We start from the raw sequence: 15208 nt of genomic DNA on the forward strand, positions 1-15208 counted from the left end.
AAGTCACACAGCCCACGCTCTATCACATTTCCCCCTTAGCGCTGCCTTTTAGGGTGACAGGACTGGCTAGGCTGGGAGACAGACCCAATGGCGTTTGCAAAGCCCACTTTCCTGATGGCACCACAAAGAGGAATCTCTCTGAGATCTCTCCTAAAGATTGACAGCTGAAGAGCTGCCACCCTTAACTTGTTACATGGGAGGGGAACAACAAGGTCCCAGACACCTTCCTCTCCTAGCAGAAGTTTGGGGACACATACGTACACCAGGTAGGGGAGAGAGAGCTACACAAGCATTTAATAGACAAAGCTGCACGGCTGAATTCAGTGTGTGTAATGGTCATGACAATGCAACTCGTGGTGAAGGCTCCCACCCCTCTGTCCTGGGGTGCGAGTGGGGTCAGGAGTTTATTTTCGGGGACAATCACTGTGAAAGAGAAGGATCTTCTCCTTTCTGTACAGGTCAGCCAGCTTCTCCTCCAGCTCACCCAGAGTGAGCAGCTCAGCCACATTCTGATCGTTGGGAGCAATGACTGCCCAGGACTTCCTGTGATTGTTATCAATCTCGCAGCAGGCAGAGACCAGATGTGGCTGGGCTTATTCACTCTGCCTGCAGCAATGTAATTGTTGCCAGGAACTGCTCCCACAACAACGTATGTCATAGCACACCCTGCAGTCCTATTCGCCATTATTTCTTGCTCATAGTTGTTCCATTTGCCACTGTTGAGAGCTATCAGCTGTGGCACGATGTTGGTCAAGGTGAAGGTAGCAGCCTTATAGTCAGGATCGGGCTGGTGCCCATTGGGGTTCAAGTGACCCCTGTTGAAATTAGTTAGGTTCTTGTAATCTTGGAGGACAGCCTGGCTCTCATTAAGCAGTCGCAGGTCAACACCAGTATTGTTTAAGAGGATCCATTCTGTTGCCATTTCCTTTTGGTAAGTTGGACCCATCAGCTTGAAAGTCAAAAACAAACAACAGAGTCAGTCGTGTGTAGGAGAAATGGAGCAGATGCCTTGGAGGTCTAAAGCAATTGGGAGCTCTAAGTAAGAGAGCTTACAAGGGATCTGTGTTCTTGCCTCTGGGGCCCCCAGGGCCTGAGAGTCACCTGAGAGGAAGCTCACTAGGGCTACATCTACAAGACAGCCCTATTTTGAAATAAGACATTCCAAATGGCTATTTCAAAATATCTTATTTTGAAATCACACAGTCAGACACGAAATTTCAAAACAGCATTTCCAGGTCCATAGCACTGTTCTGAAATAGTGCGATTGGAGCCCATTATGGTCTATTTCGAAACAGGCTTTATTCCTCAGGCCACGAGGTTTATTGGAATCAAAATAACACACCCGTTATTTCGAATTTGTTTGGAAATAGCGTGTGCATCTTTTAGACACTGCCAAAGTTATTTTGAAATAACTGCTTTTATTTCAAGATAACTTGGACACGTAGACGTAGCCTAGCACCTTAGTCACAGTCACGACTCGTGAAAGAGGAGCACCACTTCGACCAGGTTGACACTAGACCTTGAAGTTGATCATAGGCATGCAATTCCAGACACCGCAATTGGGTAATTGGAATTGATGTACCTATGATCGACTTACCTGGCCGTCGTCAATGAGGGAGATTGACAGGACAGTGTCTTCCATGGACCTCGCTTACTCCTCATGAGAATGAGAAGTACAGAGGTCAACTGTTGACCCTGATAGTTTAATTTTGCACTTCCCTCTAGGCCCACAAAATCGAACCCCAGAAGATTGACCTTGACCAGGTCGATCTCCCAGGTAGTGTAGACGTACCCTACTTCCCTGCTTCCTGAAGGCTGGATTATGCCCCAGTTACAGTGTACAGAGCTAGCCTGGCCCAGAGGAACACAGAAGTCAGCTGCCAGTTTGGGGCCACATGTTCTCAGAAAAAGGGGTAGGAATTCTGAAATGAGTTCTAGAGGGAGCAGACAAGACCCAAGGTCTCTACTAAAGGACAGGTGTCTCAACTCTGTCCTCATGAGCCAGAAACAGCATGGTTGGTACATAATCCCTTGTCAACATGGAGATGGTATTAGTACAAAACCAAAGTCCATTTCTGACCACTATCTTTTTTGGAGTTCCATAAGAGAAAATCATAAAAATGCTTTGCATGACTGCAGCACCTCTCCTCCAAGGAGCTCAAAGCACTTGAAAAGATCAATTTTCACAATAAGATAGATAAGCATTAACATCTCTATTCTTTAGCTGTTGATGACAGGGCACAGCCCAGGTGTGACCTGCCCAAGGTTGCATAGCAAACCAGTAGAAGTGAGGAACAGGATCCAGGCATTCCAGCTCCCAGTGTCCTGCTCTAATCTTTGTCACAATGATCTGAGTCTGCACTACAGCTTGGGACAGGGAATTCCCAGTTGTGTGTGTGAGAGAGAGAGAATGCATGAGACAGAGATGGGAAAGTGTATTTGGGGATTTATTCTATATGGCAATTTTTAATATCCAAGAATATGTCCTATTATAATGGAGAGGCAATCAGGAGAGCATCTTACCTGAGATTCTACCATCCAGCTATCAGGTCTCTTACCATAACCCGGCTGGTAGATATATGCGGAGTATGTTGGGATGCGGTTGTCCCTGTCGTACAAGGTGGCAAAGCGATACTGATTCTTGTAATCCTGGCAAATCTGGGCTGGATTGGCAGGTTTGATGGCATCCTTTGGGGGGCGGGGGTTAACCTGAAGAAAAGCTGAGGGCATGTGTTTTCAAAAGATGTCACCACCTCACCGTTTCCCACCATGAAGCACCATACGGAAAAATGGAGCAGGAGCAGCAGCAGCAGCATAGGAATTAGTTAGAGCAAGAGGTTCTTCTGTACCTGGAGAACAAAGGTAAGTAGAATGTAAGCTTGGCATGAACATGGTCTCCCAGAGGAGGAGTGAGTGGGTCTACCCAGGCAAGAGCTGTTTACCAGACAACCACCTTGCCTCAGAAAGTGGAAACCAACATGGAAGTTAGTGTCACTTCTTGAGCCCTTGGAGAAGAGGGTTATGGATCAAATTTCAAGAGGAAGACACTGGTGCCATCACTTCTGACAGTGTTACACACCTAGGAGGGGGCAGGTAGGCTATGTCTACACAGCAGCATTATTTCAGAATAAGCTATTTTTCAAAATAGCAGCTTTGCTGAGTAGATGCTTGCAAAGTGATTTCAGAATAATGGTCATTATTCCAAAATAACTTTGCTGTGTAGAAATGCCTGAAGAGAGCTATGTGAAGGGGTTGATTCACTGCATAGACATAACCATATTTCTCCATCAGGCTGATTAGAAGTCCACACTTCTCCCCTATTTTTGTGGCTACAAATTCCTGTTTTCAAAGGCAAAATGCAGCATTTCAGGATCATTTTCCTGAAGGTTTGTCTATGTCAGGCAGGATTTGACTCAAACATTTCCATTTGGAACACAGTAGCTTTGCCAGCCACCTTGCCTCTCGTTTTCCGTCCTTAGTTGTTAGCAGGACAATATCCTGTTTCTCAGAGAAAACAACCTATATAATCCCCCAACAATGCCAGAAAACCTGGATGCTTTATCCTATTTTGATCACATCCCATGATGTCAGATAAACTGATCCAAGACTGGGTTCTTCCAGTTTCACTGGGATCTGCAAAACCTCAGTTGTTGTAGCTGAGTAAGTGCTATTAAAATAAGTACATTTTGAAACTCTCTAGTATGGCATTTTCTCATCCAGCAACATCCATAAGCCAGCATGATTTTAGTTAGCAAGACAACCATTTATCATGGGGATGGCCAAGCTTCCTGTGCTCCAGTAAAGTTTGTTTACAGACACCAGTCCTGGCTCTCAGTGTTTCGTGCTGTTATTTGGCTGTAATTTTTCCCTAAATGTCTTCTAAGAGCCCAGTAAGCAGTGGAAGTGTTGGCCATGTACTAGACAATACTGATCTTCTGCGGTCTATCAAATTCTCTCATTCAGCGCCAGTTAGGTCCCCAGGGTGCCGGATTAGAGAGGCTGAACCAGTAGTGTATACATCTGTGTCTGATGCCACCAGAACAGAATGCTTTCTGCTTCAAGTAACTGGATCATGCTATGATGCCAATCAAACTGTATTTGGATAGCTGCTGCTACCAAGCAAACTACTACAGATCAGCTGTTCCCTGCTGTCAGGAGCTTGGGTGCTTAGGACATGATCTGAAACTCAGGGTTTTCCATTGTTTTTAACATGTTCAGAGCTGACTGCCCTAAGACAGAAGAAAGAGAACCCAAAACAAGTCTTTGTATTAGGTCTTGCTCCCCAGTGCTGGCGTTTTCTCTCAAGTGACAATTGATAGGCTTTCACTGAAATCTCTTCTACTTGGCAACTCATGATTACACAAGCTATAAATAATATTATTTTTCAGAAATAAACCAACCTACCAGGTGAAAGGAGTGCACAACCAACTTGCCAATTGGCTTGGTCCTGTTTGTAGCTGTAGTGGATTTTTCAAAAGCTGCTGTTACAGAATGAGCCTATAAGCTCGAGCTTGTTTATATACACCCTTAAAGAAGGGAGGCTTGTGCGTAATTAGAGCTTCCTCTAGCAGTGTGAGTACTACATGGGCGGAGCTTGGATCAGCATTACAATTGATTGTTCCATGTTCTCTTTCAAGACATCGCTTACAGAGCTAGCTGGCTGTATGAACCATTTCAAGTAATTTATAAGTGAAACAACTGAATTAAGTTCCTGACCAGGTTTTGGGTGGAGGGTTCTCAAATGTTTTATTATACAAGATGCTTTATGGCATTTGTAATGATCCCAGACCACAGTTCCTTTGACCAAACAAAACACTTTGAATCTATGGCTACGTTTACACTAAGACACTATGTCGAAGTAACAACATCAAAATAGGCTACTTTGACACGTATTGTCCACACATCCTCCGGGGCTGCTGTCGTCGACGCTCAACGTCTAAGTATCGACAGGGAACATCAAAAGGAGCCACCCCAGAAGGAAACGTGGAGCCTCCACACACACAAGCGCTCCCTGCTGAAATAAGGGGCCAGCAAAGCCTGCGGAAGGGGTCACAGGCTGGACTAGCCCTTCTGGGTCAACAGCAAGCCGCTCCTTTAAAGGGCCCCTCCCAGACACACCCGGCCTGCACAGCATGAGGTCTGCAGAGCACTAGCCACACTCTTGCAGACTGACGCACAGCAGCCATGGACCCCCCCAGCAGCAGCAGCAGCAGCACCTGGAAGCTTTCCAGGTTGTCACCCAGGGAGCAAGCGCCCTGCTAGGTGCCGTACGGGAGGCCGCCCAGCAGCTCCTGAAAGGGGGATCCTCCCCAGAGGCAGACAGGGACACCCCTGACCACTGGGTTCCCCTTTTCCTCTCCCACCGGGTGCTCCGCCACCTCTGGAGCTACCCCACCAGCTCCGACCAGTGGGAGCAGCTGGTCATGGGGGAGTGGGATGACGACATGGCTGCAGAACTTCCACATGCACCGACAGACCTTCCTGGAGCTCTGCCAGTGGCTCACCCCCGCACTGAGGCACCAGGACACCCGGATGCGGCGCACCCTCCCCGTCGAGAGGAGGGTCACAACAGCTGTCTGGAAGCTGGCCACTCCAGACAGCTACCGCTCCGTGGGACACCAGTTTGGAGTGGGAAAGGCCATGGTCGGGGCCATTGTCATGGAGGTAAAGAGGCCCAGGCACGCACCCACTGGGGGGGTGGGGGGCCAGGGAGGGTAGCCGGGTGTGGGGCTGGGAAGGGAGGGTGCCGGGGAGGGAGGGGGCTGGGTGGAGTCTAGAGAAGGGAGGAGTACCAGGTAGGGAGGGGGTGGGGGGGTGCCTAGGGAGGTCCCCGGGAGGGGGGCCTGGTGGAAGGGGCCTGGGGCACCCTGCACACCCTCATGGGCACTTGTGTCCCCTCCCCACAGGTGGTCCATGCGCTCAATGCCATGCTGCTCCAGAGGTTTGTCCGAGTCGGGGACCTGGATGCAGCCATCACTGGATTTGCTGACACAGGGTTCCCGAACTGCTTCAGGGCCCTAGGCAGGACCCACATCCTCATCTGCACCCTGGACCACAGCAGGGGAAGATACATCAACCAGAGGGGCTACCACTTTGTGGTCCTGCAGGACACGGTGGACAGCCGGGGCTGCTTCCAGGATGTCTACGTGGGCTGGCCCGGCTGTACACACAACACCCGCGTTTTTAGGAACTCAGGCCTGTGCCGCTGGCTGGAGGTGGGGACCTACATCCCTCAGAGGGATCTCCCTCTGGGTGACACCACCATGCCCCTCTGCCTTGTGGCGGATGCAGCCTACTCCCTCCAGCCCTGGCTCAAGCGCCCATACATCGGCCACCTCACCATCAGCCAGGAGCACTACAACACCCAACTGAACCACACCCACCAAGTGGTGGAGAGGACCTTCGGCCTCCTGAAGGGCCGGTGGTGGTGCCTCCTTGCCCGCCTGGATGTTGGCCTCCAGAACATCCCCCACATTGTGGGCACGTGCTGCATTCCCTACAACATTGTCAAGAGCAAGGGGGTGGCCTTCATCTGGGGTGGGCAGTCAACGCCAGCACGGGCTTCCCCCAGCTGGCTGCCGCACCCAGTTGCCAGGCCCACCACAAGGGAATACGGGTCTGTGAGGCCCTGCAGGCAGATTTTGATCAGGGAGACCCCTGAGCACCTCCATGGCCTTCCCCAGAGAGCCTCCCGCACACCACCCCCACTACCCGCACACCAACCCCACTGCCTGCACACGATCCCCCAAACAAGCACACATCTCAGGTTCTGTGGAAAATAAACCTGTGGCTTATTGAATACTAGTAAACTGTCTTATGTGCACAACAAAAACTGGAACCAATATACAAAGGGGGACAACTATATACAAATGGGGGGACAGCAGATGGGTTGGCCATTGGCCCATCAATCTGGGGTGAGGGTAGAGGGGCGTGACCCCCGGCAGGTACGGATCGTGGCCCACCTGTTGTCCACAGTCCCCGGCGTGGCCAGCTGGAGGCCAGGAGGACCAGCAGGTACGGCCAGGATGCCTCCACCAGCTGGTCTTGAGCCCCAGTGGGATCTGGCCCTGGGGGGCTGGCAGGCGGGGCGGCAGGGTGGCGTGGCAGGTGGGGCAGCAGCGAGGCAGGTGAGGCGGTGGGGGGGCATTGGGTGGAGAGGCAGGGAGGGCAGCGGGGGAGCAGCGGGGGGGCTGGAGCTGGGCAACAGCCTCCTGAAGCGACCCAGCTATGTCCTGGAACACGCCCATGAATTCCTGCCATGCCGCCCGGCGCCAGGTGCACTCATCCTGGTCAAAGTGGAGCTGCTCCTTGGCCACCTCTGCCTGCCATGGGAGAGCCGCCAGGAGTTGGGGGTTCACAAGGGCCATCCACTGGGTCCGGCAATAGTGTGCCCGTCCTGCTGGCCTCGGTGATGTCCCCAGGCGCTGGTGGTGGCTGACCTCCGGCGGGCTCTTGGGGACCACAGAGGGTGTCTGGCTGCCTGGGGCCTCAGATGGTGCAGCTGCAGAGAGGGAGGTAGGGAGGGGAAGGCTGTTAGTGCTGTGCTCTGGCCTGTAGCCCATGTGCCTCGTTTCCCCTTGGGTGCTGGGTCTCCGGCCCCCGTCGATGGGTATCGTGTCCCTGTTGGGTCTCCCCATTGCATGGTCCCCCCGCCCCTGGGGTTAGAGCACAGTGCTGTCCATGGGTGTGGGTGCTGACAGGTGCTGATGGCCGTGCCACCGTCCTGGGACCATGCTGTGGCTGGGCAGTTGCGGGTCGGGGTCCACTGGGGGTGTTTGGGGCTCCCAATCATGTCTGGTGCCCCTGCCCCATGGCCCGGGGGTGTGTGCCCTGTGGGGTACGTACCTGACTGTCCACTGCCGCAGTCAGGGAAACCCAGTGGGCAGACACCCGTCTGGTGCTCTGGGAGGGGAGGTCTACGAAGAGCCACCACTCCTCACTGCTGGACCCCTCCTCTGCTGTCCCACGATGTGGTTCCTTGGGTGGACCCCAGGGCATGGGGCTGGCCCCTGGGCCAGACTCCAGCTGTGGGCCTGCTGGGACTCCTCGTCTGTGGTGTCCGATGTGGCCTGGCAGGGAGGAGGTGTCCCGTGGGCCCAGGATGGCCCTGAGCTCCCTGTAATAGAGGCAAGCAGCGGAGGCTGCCCCAAACCGGCTGGCTGAGTCCCGGACCCGGGCATAACCCTGCCACAACTCCTTCACCTTGCTGTGGACATGATCCGGAGTGCGGGCAGGGTCACCCCAGAGCTCCAGCAGGTCTCGGAGCTCAGCCTCTGACCAGGAAGGGCCCCACCGCTTTTTGGCCCCCCCGTTTGGCTGCTGGGGGTCCCTGGGTCCCTTCAGAGGGGAGCCCTGGGGGTGTACAGGGGGCTGGCTCGATGCCATGGCGTTGCATGGTCGGGTTGGGGCCCATAGGGGGCATGCAGAGCTAGCACATGTGGGCGCTTCTGCCTGCATGCTCTCAGCTTCCTGCCACAGGAACTCTGAGTCCATGGTGCTTTAATGGCTGCTGTGTGCAGTGATCATAGAGCCCCGCAGGGGCTGGACAGCACGTCTCAACCCCTCAGCTGATTGCTGCCATGGAGGACCCTGCTATTTCAAAGTAGCGGGAAGCGGATTGTCTACGCACACCCTACTTCAACATTGAACGTCGAAGTAGGGCGCTATTCCCATCTTCGAATAGGAACGGCAATTTTGACATCTCGCCGCCTAACGTCGATTTCAATGTCGAAATAGTGCAGGGCGTGTGTAGATGCAACGTGCGCTATTTCAATGTTGTGCCAGCTACTTCAAAGTAGCCGTCTAGTATAGACACACCCTGTATGTTCTTGGAGTTGGAGGTTCAAAATCCAGACATGAAATTGAACTTTCCCAAATGTTGTGTGTTTGGATCAGATGCCTCAATCTGGGCCTATTTTAAAGGATCATCTGAGCTTAGACCTCAAATCCAATCCTGGAACCTAATTTGAGGTTCTGATCTGGAACACTGACCTGTACTTATTGGCAACCCACTTGGAGGAGGGGAAAGTGATTGGGAATAGTCGGCATGGATTCATGAAGGGCAAGTCATGTCTCACCAATTTGATTAGTTTCTACAATGAGATAACTGGCTCTGTGGATGGGGAAAAATCAATGGGTGTGATTTATTTTGACTTTAGCAAAGCTTTTGTTAAGGTCTCCCACAATATTCTTATCAGCAAGTTAAAGGAATGTGGATCGGATAAATGGACGATAAGATGGATAGAAAGCTGGCTAGAAGGTTGGCCCCAGCGGGTAGTGATCAATGGCTCAATGTCGGGATGGCGGTTGGTTTCTAGTGGAGTGCCCCAAGGTTCAGTTCTGGGTCCTGTTCTGTTCAACATATTTATCAGTGACCTGGGTGAGGGGTTGGATTGCACCCTCAGCAAGTTTGCGGATGACACTAAGCTAGGGGGAGAGGTAGATATGCTGGAGAGTAGGGACAGGGTCCAGAGTGACTTAGACAAATTGGAAGACTGGGCTGCAAGAAACCTGATGAGGTTCAATAAGGACAAATGAGGAGTCCTGCACTTCGGCCGGAAGAATCCCAAGCATTGTTACAGGCTGGGGTCTGACTGGCTCAGTAGTAGTTCCGCAAAAAGGACCTGGGAGTTGTAGTGGACACGAAGCTGGACATGAGTCAACAGTGTGCCATTGTAGCCAAGAAGACTAATGGCATTTTAGGTTGCACCAAGAGGAGCGTTGCCAATAGATCCAGAGAAGTGATTATTCCTCTTTATTCGGCTTTGGTGAAGACGCATCTGGAGTACTGTGTCCAGTTCTGGGCCCCCAATTGTAGGAAGGATGTGGATACACTGGAGACGGTCCAGCGGAGGATGACCAAAATAATTAGGGGGCTGGAGCATATGACCTATGAAGAAAGGTTCAGAGAATTGCGACTGTTTAGTCTGCAGAAGGGAAGACTGAGGGGGGACTTGATAACAGCCTTCCACTTACTGAAGGGAGGTTGCAAAGAGGCTGGAGAGAGGCTGTTCACAGTGGTCACGGATGGCAGAACACAGAACAATGGTCTCAAGTTGCAGTTGGGAAGGTCCAGGTTGAACATTAGGAAAAACTTCTTCACTAGGAGGGTGGTGAAGCATTGGAATGGTCTACCCAGGGAAGCAGCGGAATCTCCATCCCTGAGGTGTTTAAGTCTCACCTCGACAAAGCCCTGGCTGGGCTGATCTGATGGGTTTGGTCCTGCCTTGGGCAGGGGGCTGGACTTGATGGCTTCTTAGGTCTCTTCCAGCTCTGTTGGTCTATGATTCTATGATTAACCCACAACTAAATAATGGATATTACAGTGCAGTAGTCCCTTGACTCATGCAAGGGCTGTGTTCCCACGCACCCTCACGTAACACGAATTTTGCTTAAGTCAGGGGGGTGGCTCTTTTCCCAGGTGGAACTCACATTCTGCCGCCAGGGAAGCAGCAGGAGCACCTGGAGCTCCTTTTGAAAGGGAAGTCCTGGGGTTGGGGAGGGGCAGTTGGAGTGGGTTAAACCTGGTGGTGGGTTGGGGCCATGGGAGGGGGCAGAGGGGTTAAGTTTGAGGTGGGTTAGGGCTGCAGGAGGAGCCAGGGAGGGTGGTGAGCCATGGGCATGCGTCCCTTTGGGGGACTGAGCTGGAGCCATGCAGGGGCGAGGGTGAGCTGTAGCTGGGAGTGGGGCAGGCTGAGCCAGAATGGGCTGGGGGCTGGAGCAAACTGTAGCCAGGTGAAGCGGGGGCGAGTTGGAACTGGAGCCAGTGCGGGGGATGGTGAGCCATAGCCATGAGAGATGGGGGTGAACCAGTGCCAGGGGGCTTTGAACTGGGTTGGGGGTGTTTGAACCAGGGCTGCACAGGCTGTGGGGGTTGAGCCAGGGCAAGGGGGACTTTGAGTTTCGCTTAACACATGTTAAGGCGAGTTAAGCACAGCTCAAAATTGCACATTTCGAGAGATTACTGTACTTCAGAAAACAGTCTGAGCCTACTCCTACCTTCGTGACCCTGCCTCTGCCAGCCTGAGCTTGCATGCTTAACCATGAACGCTATTTATTTCCGGGTAGTAACCATACAAGGGCAGCTAAACAAACAAAGCAGCTACAAAACCAAATCTAACTGAAATCTGATTGCGAAAGTTCGGACTAGCAAACCATAACCGAGTACAAACGGCAGGATGTGGAGGGTTCACCGAGAGAGAGAAAGAAGAGGGCATGGTGACCACTGCTTGACACCTGAACTGATTGGGGCCCCCAGATGGAGATGGTAGCTGGGGCTCCAGAGTGTTGGAGACAGGCAGAGCAAAGCCCCCAGCGGTCGACTTTCCACAGACAGCCCAATGGGTTTGGCCCTGACCCCCTCATTGCTGGCACCCAGTGTGCATCCCCAGGAGCTGCTAGCAGCCACAGTGCCAAACACAATATGCAGCAACTCAGGAGCGACCCTGGCACGATGCTAGTCTTAGCTTACAGCACACCACTGTCGCACCGAAGGGGGGTGTGTGGAGGATAAAACGTTTATTTGTTTGAGATATCTTTGGGAACTGCCCAGATGAGCTGGCAGCTGAAATAACAATTTCTTAACTGAAATATCTTGTGTGCCTTCATGACATTTATGATCTTATCACAGTTTCAAGGCACTGCGCTAAAACAATCTCTCACACTCTGCTGACGGAGGCCTGACATGCTCACTAAAAATCTCATTTAGCAAATAAATTTGCCTCAGAATACACAAAGTCTCACAGTAACGTGAAAGTACACAGGGCAAGGGGAGGTACGCCCTACAGAACTATATTTTTAAAAAGGAAAAATTATAACAAACTTGGGTGCTTACAATCCATATTTAGGCATTTAATCACAGCTCCATCACCCTTCGTACATTCTAAAAGCATTTCTTCTGGTTATCAACCTCTCTGTTCACTGTTTCTACCAGATACTGGAAGAGGAATGTAGCATTTGATTAGCTTTAGATGCAGACCATAGGTTTAATAATTTGGGGGATTAACTGTTGTTGTAGTTGTACTAGTACAGGATCCACTTCTCTTAACCGGAATTCTGTCATCTGGCAACATCCCTTGTCTGGCAGCCTGCACCTGCTGTCAGCCACTGGCCCCAGCTCCCCACTGCCTGTGGGTCCCAGCAGCCTGTGACTGCTGTCAGCCAACAGCTGCTGGGAAATGCAGGCATCCAGGAGTTGGGGCAGGCAACTGCAAACAGCTGCAGGCTACTGGGGCCGGAGGTGGCAGGGAGCCAGGGCCAGTGGCTGCAATCAGTCACAGGCTGCCAGAATCTGTGGGTGCAGGATCCAGGGGCAGCCAAAAGCTGGGATCCGTCTCCCAGGACCTGCAGTCAGTGGGGAGCCAGCTGAGGGGAAGGGGGAAGATGACTTTCCCTCATTTGGAAAATTCTCTTATCTGGCTCAGGTCAGATCCCAAGGGGGCTGGATAAGAGAGGTTACACCTGTATAAGGTGCTTCCCTACAGACCAGCAACCTATCCCAGGACACTGGCCAAGTTCTGGGCCTTGGTTACGGCACAGTTGTATTGTCAGAGCCTGCGGGGCTTAAATGTACCAGCAACAAAGGGTCCTGATGAAGTGAGTCTTTGCTCATGAAGGCTCATGCTCAAAACTTTTCTGTTAGTCTATAAGGTGCCACAGGACCCTTCGTTGCTGTTACAGATCGAGACTACCATGGCCACCCCTCTGATACAGGATGACTAAAAGCACCGTCTTACAATGGGATGGTTTATTCCATTTGGGAGATGGGATCTTTCTTCAAGCCCTTTAGTTAGAGACAGAGCAAGAAAATAATTCACCCCACTTGTACTTTACCTTGATTAGCGGTTCCCCTCGATTCTGCAGGGTCTCCACCCATCTCCATCCGGACAGCTGCATTGATTTTCATTGATCCTCATTCCAGTCTGTGGTGAATCTTGGGATCTAGCCCATATTTTCCATGTCTTTATCCTCTTTTACTCTGGTTTTTCTTCTCTAAATCTGTCTTTTTTGCTTTGGTGTCTATGGTTTTGCCTTTCATTTGTCCCCTTCCTAACATAAACCAAAAGCTGACTGTCATAAGAGGGGATTCTCCTTTGTAGAGGCAGGTGGAGCACTATAATTGCAAGTTTGTTTTCTGTCTATGGTATGTACTTTTACAGCTTAATCAGGTGCTGAAAAGAACGCAAACGATGACATAAATACATCTGTATATAAAGGACAGCAAGGAGGGACACCAAAGGCCACAGAATGTTTGATTTTGTTGTCTCTAATTAAGTAAGGTGGATTCTTCAAACAGCTTTATCGCATGACATGAGTGGCTACAATCCGAGGCTTCTGGGAAGAAGCAGGAGAAATGGAGTATTTTTGCATTGTTCTGGACAGGATTGGTTTCAAGGGTTGTCAGAGCCAGGGGTGGTAGCAGGGATAAGCTCCCACTATCTATAAAATGCTCCCATGGCGTGCGTCTCCAATAGCCTCTGACAACCGAAGTCCAGCTCCTAGCCTTCACATGTGGCTTAGTTTCTAAGCCCGGCGAAACTGTTTGCACTGACAGGAGAAGGGGCGAAGGCGGGTGACTGGCGCCTTAAAACCAGCTGCTTCGGGTAGATGGGGCTCGTCAGCCTGGGAAGGCCACCCACCTAGGACAAGGAAATTCTGATTTAAAACCTTCGCTACCTCGCGGCGATACCTAGTCATGGGAAAGGCTTCGGGAGTAAACCCCGGGGAAAAATCCAGAGATGGAGCCCCTAAGGCAGTTTGAGGTTGTGCTCAATCTCACTCTGGCAGCTCCTGCAACAACATTGGTGCCAAGCTGTACTGGCTTTCACCTTTCCCTTGGATTACATCAGTGGCGTGGAGACGGGGAACCTGCTGCTGGGCATCAGCTGCTTCTTCAAACTTACTTGCCCAGGCCTGCGCCCTGGAGAGGACACTCCAGCATCGGATCTCATTGGGCAGCTACCACCCACTTCAAGCTGGGCAGCCCCGCCTCGGTCCACTTGCTCCACTGGGTGTGTGGGGCTTAGGGAATCACTGACAGGTGAATCGTTAACCTTGTACCAGGCAAAACAAACAAGCAACAAAATAATCCAGCCTTCAGGCTGGGCACATGGAATGTAAGGACTATGACTCCGGGCCTTACAGAAGACCTACAGAGCATTAGTAACCCCTGGAAGACAGCAATCATTAACGAGCTGAGAAGACTGCGGATGGACACCATGGCCCTCCAGGAAACAAGGCTATCATCCTCTGGATGTCTCAGGGAGAAGGACTTTTCCTTTTTGTGGCATGGGAAGCCTCCAGAAGAGACTAGGGAACACGGTGTTGGCTTGCAATCAGAAACAGCCTAGTTGGCCCAGTCATACCACCAAATGTGGGAACTGAGAGAATGCTGAAAATCCGGCTTCAAACACCAGTGGGCATGGTCAACATCTTCAGCGTCTATGCACCTACTTTAACTTATGCCCAGGAAGTTAAGGACAAGTTCTATGATGAACTTAGCATTGCCATCAGTGATGTACCTTCCCATGAGCCGCTATTCATCCTTGGCGACTTCAACGCCAGAGTTGGCAGCGACCACCACAGCTGGTCATCCTGTATGGGACAATTTGGAACAGGGAAGATGAATGAAAACGGACATCACCTTCTTGAACTCTGCTCCCAACATGACCTCTGCGAAACCAATACCTTCCTCAACGTCAAACCCCAGCACAAAGTTTCGTGGCAACACCCAAGCTCGAAACATTGGCACCAGCTTGAACTCGTCCTCACCAAACGCAGCCGTTTAGGTAATGTCAAGGTGACACGTAGCTACCACAGCACAGACTGTGACACTGACCATTTGCTTGTGTGCAGTAAGGTGCACATCCAGCCGCGAAGATTCTTTCACTCCAAAAAGGAAGGGAGGCCGCGCATTGACACTGGCAAGACTTGTGACCCTTCAAAAGTATGCGAGTTTGTCCAAGCACTTGAAGAGGCCTTGCCCCGCCTGGACGACACTGACATCAGCAAGAGATGGGAACAACTACGGGACGCTATCTATAATACAGTGATAGCTACCTTTGGGAAGAAGACAGTCAAGTCTGCTGATTGGTTTGAAGCCCACACTGAAGTGCTGATGCCCCTGACTGAGAAGAAGAGACAGGCACTGGCTGCATACAGGTCCTCTCTCAGTGAGGTGAACCTACAGGCACTCCAGTCTGCTCGGAGT

At 51.6% G+C, this 15208-nt stretch overlaps 1 pseudogene; it reads right to left on the minus strand.

The window, feature by feature from the left end:
* Nucleotides 1-319: 319 nt before the first annotated feature.
* Nucleotides 320-4447, minus strand: LOC142007520 (endonuclease domain-containing 1 protein-like; annotated as a pseudogene).
* Between the last annotated feature and the right edge of the window lie 10761 nt (nucleotides 4448-15208).

This window comes from Carettochelys insculpta, chromosome 1 (genome assembly GCF_033958435.1).
Source record: "Carettochelys insculpta isolate YL-2023 chromosome 1, ASM3395843v1, whole genome shotgun sequence".
NCBI lineage: Eukaryota > Metazoa > Chordata > Testudines > Carettochelyidae > Carettochelys > Carettochelys insculpta.